Source organism: Rhinatrema bivittatum, chromosome 6, assembly GCF_901001135.1.
Source record: "Rhinatrema bivittatum chromosome 6, aRhiBiv1.1, whole genome shotgun sequence".
Lineage (NCBI taxonomy): Eukaryota > Metazoa > Chordata > Amphibia > Gymnophiona > Rhinatrematidae > Rhinatrema > Rhinatrema bivittatum.
In genome coordinates, this window is record NC_042620.1 from 36266951 (window position 1) to 36273639 (window position 6689).

Sequence of the window (6689 nt, forward strand, 5' to 3'; positions counted from 1 at the left end):
TGCGCATTAGCTGTGCTCCGGCCATCCCAACTCCCTCCCCCCCTTCCCTGGTGGTGGATGGACTGGCTCGGCGACTCTTCTACCCTTTCCTCCTCCTGTGTGTAACTGTCCGGCAGTCCCTACTCCCTCCCCCCTTCCCCAGTGGCGGAGGAATGGGCTGAGCCATTTCTCGGAGCGGCGACTCGTCTGCCCTTTCCTCCTCCCCTCTGTGACACCCAGCACGTAGCGCAGAGCTCTATGGTCTGCACATGCGCGGTAGAGCTGCTCTCTACTGCGCATTTGCGGTCCGTCGGTCAGAGCCCATTTATATTGTAGATAGCGTGTGTTGCTTTTACGTCCAACAGATGGCGCTGTTTTTCCCAAAAAGCATGTTTTTACCTGTCACAGGTGTGACATCTATATAATATAGGTATATAAAAACACACGCGTATTCGAATGCAAAGTTGTGTCAAAATTTCAAAGCAATCGGTGAAGAACTTTCGGAGATTTAAGATTTTGAACAAACGAACATTTACATTTTTATTTATATAGATAACTGAGGCAATTTTAAAATTGACAAAGTACCGAAGAGGTTGCAAGTGAAATCTGAAAAGAAAACACCCTGTGGAGTTTCCCTTTGGAAATTCTGGACTGACTGGCGCCATGAGTACTCTTGTGCCAGTGGATTTTGCACCTGCTCTACAGGAGCTGCAAAGTCAGCACCATAAAGCAGGTGCGGGGATTTCAAAATGAAACCTTCACGCATTGGGTGCTGGCTTCCCCCTCCCCGCACGGCTTGCAGCACCCAAGCTGCGAAAAAGTGCAGTTACTTTTACCTGCAGAGGGGGCAGGGCAATTTTCAACTATCAGATTTTTCTCCCTAGGTAATTGCTTGGTTACCCGGGGGGATAAAATCATTTGTAAACTGTCCTCCCCATGAAGAGCATTGCTGGAAAACGTTGCAAATTACACGTAAGGCTCCACTGGGCTTCCTGCCAAGGAACACGGCCTAGTAGTTAAGTTGAGGCAGTGTAGGATAGAAGAATGTAAGATTTTTTTGCCATGGCATCCCCAGGAACAGAAAGAGGACGACCATCGATGATTACACAAGACAAGAAACCAGGAACATGACGAGAGACCAAGAAAGACCTTGAAGGACATGGAAACCACAGGAAACCCTTGCGAAGGCAACGAGGAACAGACTGAGGAGCCCTTTTATAGGGCAGCCGATGGATGACATCATCAGGAGGCGCCATGGCTTTTCCTGCCGCGGGCCCTTTAACTGAAGAAGAAATGCGGGTGTACACCTAGGCTTGGCAGGTCGGCAGAGCAGAGCATCGGCCGGCGATGACTGGGCGTGGGTGCTGTCCCAAAGCGCAGCTGGAACCGGAGGCGACGGGCCACCCGTATGGATGACCAGCGACAACTCTCCTGCCGTGGGAAGTGGCAGCAAAGCACGAGAAGGCAACAGGCGACGGCGGCACCCCAGGGCCTCCCACAGGAACCAAAGCAGCATCAGGGTTCACCAGCAGCATTTCAGTGCCGCTCATGACACAGAGGCGGCAAGTTCCTGGTAAGCGGAGTCTGGGTGAGTTGAAGGGGCCCTCCCGCGGCTGGTATTGCAACAGCTGGATAAAAGGTGGGCGGGCAATGGGCTGATCAGGGCGGAGCTACTTCTCTGGATAAACTATCATCTATGTAGTGATATTCAGCCTTAGCCAGACAACTTAGCCAGAAAAAAAGAGCATTCTCAATAGCCGTCCACTTCTATGGAACTCCCTACCCTCCAGCCTAAGACTTCAAAGCAATACCAACATTTTCAAAAAAAACTCCTCAAAACCTGGCTCTTCAAACAAGCCTATAAGGATGGGATAGGCTAAACCAATAAAAGGGCAGCACCCCGCTTTCGCATACTACCTCCTATCCATCTTTCTCCATTACCCCCCCGCCACGCTTCTCAACATTTAACTCTATCTAAGCACCCTCAGCTTCACCCTCCGAATATCATAAAACCCAGTACCCTCATATGAACAACGTGTCTCGTGTCAATTAGAGCATCCTATTTTACCTGTTATAGTATTAATATATTATATTATTTCATATCGTTATCTCAAAGTTCATATGTTACTCCCTGTTAAAGCTGCACCTCTGTTTTAATGTATTGACCTTTGTTTTAATGTATTGAGTTGTTCTAAATGTAAACCGGAGTGAAGGCCAACACTAATACTTCGGTATAAAAAAAAAACACAATCAATCAATCAATCAATCAATCAATCAATCAATAAATAAATAAACAAACAAACAAACTTAACAGCTCAATAGCAGATCTAAACTTAAGACGGATAAGACTTATCCACCTACGTAGCGCTTTTAACTGGGATATTCAGCCTCGTAGCCATGCGGTTGAATATCCTGTCTAAGTGAGCTGGATATAGCTATCTGGCTAAGTTAGATACATGGCTTGCCTTTCAATATTGACTCCTGTATGTTTGAGCTATTTCTTCAGTATGGTTCATTTTGGAAAACCATTAGTACATCCAGCTTCTTTCCTGGCACAGAAAAGGAGAATATATTTAATGCTTGGAGCCTTGCAGGTTTATCCTTCCCCTCTCTGGAGAATCCACCCGTCAAGACAAAAAGAGATGGAATAGTATGGGCAGAGGTCTAGCCGCGGTATTACTGCATGTGAGCCTTACAATTCCTTAAGGTTCACCGACTTGGGGCTTACAGAAAAAGGACACTGAAACTTGTCTGTAAAGCAGTTTAAAAAAAGCCAGAGGCAGAGCTTTTTATAATAAGATGCAGTACATGCAATTAAGGATCATAAAGAGGGCAGCTAATGATATTTAGCGTAGTCGCTGGCATCAAAATGACAGGCTTGATCCAAACACAAATTAGCCACTTGAATTCAGAGAACGAGAACGTCCTGGGCTAAGAAATTACAATCACTGCCCGGCAGGTCTCGGAGGGGAAGACGTGTGTTGGGTTTTTTTTTTTTTTGTGTAATTTTTGAATGTTGGAGTGAATAATTATGCTTATGTTGGCTAAAGAGTTTCCAGCAATGAGTAATTCAGTCTTTTTTTTTTTTTTTTTTGATCCCCAGGTGTTGGCCAGCTGCGGCGTTAACTCTCCCAATCCACGCTGCCCCTGCGGTGACCTCCCCCTCCCCCCTCGCTCGGGACTTCGGCCTCCGGCAGCTGCTTCTCGTGAGCTCAGAGCCTGCGGCGGTGGCACTGCGCATGTGCGCGGGCGCCGCTGGAGGAGGTGTCAGGCCTGGGGAGTTACTGAAAACGGTCACTGAGGACTCCATCACGCATGTCCGTGCTACTGAAGCGGCCGGGACCTTTCCTTTTACATAAAATCCTGGGCAGAGTGTCGTGGCTGCCGTGTGAGTCCGCTGGAATGAGTGGAAATAAGGTTCAGCAAAAAAACAAAACATTTGAAATGAAGCTGATCAAACGCTTTGAAATGAAGACAAAACAAATTCCGAGGCCGATGTAATAAAGCGGTAGTGAAAGCTTCCCATAGGTTTTTCTTTGCTGCCACACTAAAAAAATAACCTTTACTACCAATAGTCTAATTATATGCAAATTGCTCAGTAGAAAAAAAAAAAAGCATTAATCAAAAAAGTGCACTAAAATTAGTAAAGTTAAAAGTGTGCTTACTTTACTAGTGATTTTAACTTTAGTGGTTAGAGGCGGAAGTTAATTTTATTTGAATTAAAAAAATGCTCTCTGTTCCCAGGGGGACTCTGTGCTGGGACCCCCAAGACAGAAGAACCCTGCGCCAGTACCAGAGCCATCCTCAGGAGTCGGAATAGGGGCAATTGCCCCAAATCCTGCATTTTGAAGGGGGAGGAGGGGGCTTGTGCCATTACCGCGTTACCTATCCCTAGCACCAGGCCCCGCCGCAGCAAGTTCACACGTCCCCTTCCCTCGAGGTCAGCCCTGCCCGAGACCCCTTGAGTCAGAGGGACTCTGTCCCAGGACAAGAGAGCCCTAAACACCCCTCACTCACTCACCTAATCCTCACCCACCCACCAACTTCAGCCAGGTAACTTTAAATGTTTTCTGCTATGCCTTTTTATCTTATGTATGAATAGCAGTACCCCGCTTCGGAATTGCTGATAGATAGGCAGGTTAAAAATGTTCAATCTTTTGTGATTGATGCCATTGATTACCTGTAATGTCCTGTTTGTTGGTCTCCCTGCTTCCACAGTTCAATGACTGCAGAATTCTGCTGCATGGTTCATTTCAGGGACCGTGTATCCCCTTTGCTAATTAATTTACACTGGCTGAGTTTAAATTGGTAAGTTAGATTTTAAAGCTTTAAAGGTGGAGGGTCCATCATATTTGGCAGCACTTTTAAAACGTCATGTACTCACCTGGAACTGGCGTTCCCAGGGTAAGCAGTTATTACAAGCTCTTATGGTTAAGCAGGCACTGTTAAGCGAGCCTTTTTTTGTGGCCAGACCACTATTGTGGAATACCCTTCCAGAAACAATAAGAAATATTGATAATGTTTTAACATCTTGTAAGCAATTGAAAATATTTGTATTTCTACAAAACTTAGAAAATTTCATGATGATGTGTTTAATATTACATATAGTTAAAGACTGTTTTAAACCAATGTTTTTATTGTGGTATTATGTATTTTTGCCTACCTTTGTTGCGATCCGCCTAGCATGGGTTTCTATTCTAGGCAGAATAGAAATAGATTCTACATTTATTTATTTAAAACAATCTGTACAAAAGGCTTGCATTGGTCGGTGGGTCACACTGTCGTGTCTGCCTCTGGCCACCAGGTGCCACCCGGAGCGGCGGAAAGTGCACTCTGCAAAGGTGATGTGCTCTGTTTGCAAAGCCCTGTCTCACACACACAAACACAGGTACGCAAAGGCAGAGAGATACACACATAGGGGCGGATTTTCAGAGCCCTGCTCGCCGGGAAGCCTATTTTACATAGGCCTCCCGGCGCGCGCAGAGCCCCGGGACTCGCGTAAGTCCCGGGGTTCTCGGAGGGGGGCGTGTCGGGGGGCGGGCCCGGTCGTCGCGGCGTTCCGGGGGCGTGTCGGCAGCGTTTTGGGGGCGGGTACGGGGGCGTGGCTACGGCCCGGGGGCATGGCCGCGCCCTCCGTACCGCCCCCAGGTCGCGGCCCGGCGCGCAGCAGGCCCGCTGGCGCGCGGGGATTTACGTCTCCCTCCGGGAGGCGTAAATCCCCCGACAAAGGTAAGGGGGGGGTGTAGACAGGGCCGGGGGGGGGGGGGGGGAAGGGAGGGTAAGGTGAGGGGAGGGCAAAGGAAAGTTCCCTCCGAGGCCGCTCCGATTTCGGAGCGGCCTTGGAGAGAACGGGGGGAGGCAGCGCGGCTCGGCGCGCACAGGCTATACAAAATCGATAGCCTTGCGCACGCCGATCCAGGATTTTAGGGGTAGATTTTCAGACGAGCGCGAACAGCCTACTTTTGTTTGCGCTCCAGGCGCAAACAAAAGTACGCTGGATTTTAGTAGATACGCGCGTAGTCGCGCGTATCGGCTAAAATCCTGGATCGGCGCGCGCAAGGCTATCGATTTCGTATAGCCTGCGCGCGCCGAGCCGCGCTGCCTACCCCCGTTCCCTCCTAGGCCGCTCCGAAATCGGAGCGGCCTAGAAGGGAACTTTCCTTTGCCCTCCCCTCACCTTCCCCTCCCTTCCCCTACCTAACCCACCCGCCCGGCCCTGTCTAAACCCCCATCCTACCTTTGTCGGGGGATTTACGCCTCCCAGAGGCGTAAATCCCCGCGCGCCAGCGGGCCTCCTGCGTGCCGGGCCGCGACCTGGGGGCGGGTACGGAGGGCGCGGTCACGCCCCCGGGCCGTAGCCACGCCCCCGTACCTGCCCCCAAAACGCTGCCGACACGCCCCCGCAACGCCGCGCGCTCCGGCCCCGCCCCCCCGACACGCCTCCCGACACGCCCACTCCGAAAACCCCGGGACTTACGCGAGTCCCGGGGTTCTGCGCGCGCCGGTGAGCCTATGTAAAATAGGCTCACCGGCGCGCAGGGCCCTGCTCGCGTAAATCCGCCCGGTTTTGGGCGGATTTAGGCGAGCAGGGCTCTGAAAATCTACCCCTAAGTGGATACGCGCGGCTCCGCGCGTATCTACTAAAATCCAGCGTACTTTTGCTTGAGTCTGATGCGCAAGCAAAAGTAGGCTGATCGCGCTTCTTTTAAAATCTACCCCATAGGCACTTACACACACATCCATACATGCACATTCATATACAGGCTCCAACAAACACACACAGACAGGCGCGCGCACACACAGGCACACACAGACAGGCGCGCGCGCACACACAGACAGGCGCGCGCACACACAGACAGGCGCGCGCACACACAGATAGGCGCGCGCGCACACACAGACAGGCGCGCGCACACACAGACAGGCGCGCGCACACACAGGCACACACAGACAGGCGCGCGCACACACAGGCTGTTGACCAGACAACCCGAGCAATGATGGGCACTCTTTTGCCCCAGAAAGCTTCTTGTGAAGAGTAGCAGATAGGTGAGCCCTCTGTGCTGCGGCATAGTTGACGCAGCCTCGAGGGCAAACCCACAAGGCCTACAGCTGATAGCTGGCAAATGCGCCCTATAGTGGAACAGTTCGGAACGTCGTCTTTACTAGCCATCTCCCCCCCTCAGGTTGATCTTTTGGGTTCAGGTGGCTGGCAA

The 6689-nt window shown here is 50.7% G+C and overlaps 1 protein-coding gene across 1 annotated transcript in view; it reads right to left on the bottom strand.

Annotated features, from left to right (window-relative positions):
* HEG1 (heart development protein with EGF like domains 1) overlaps positions 1-5763 on the bottom strand; it is a gene marked incomplete in the record, with an annotated part of 43788 nt that extends 38025 nt beyond the window's left edge. Inside the window, 1 exon segment of the mRNA XM_029605251.1 lies at positions 5717-5763.
* Between the last annotated feature and the right edge of the window lie 926 nt (positions 5764-6689).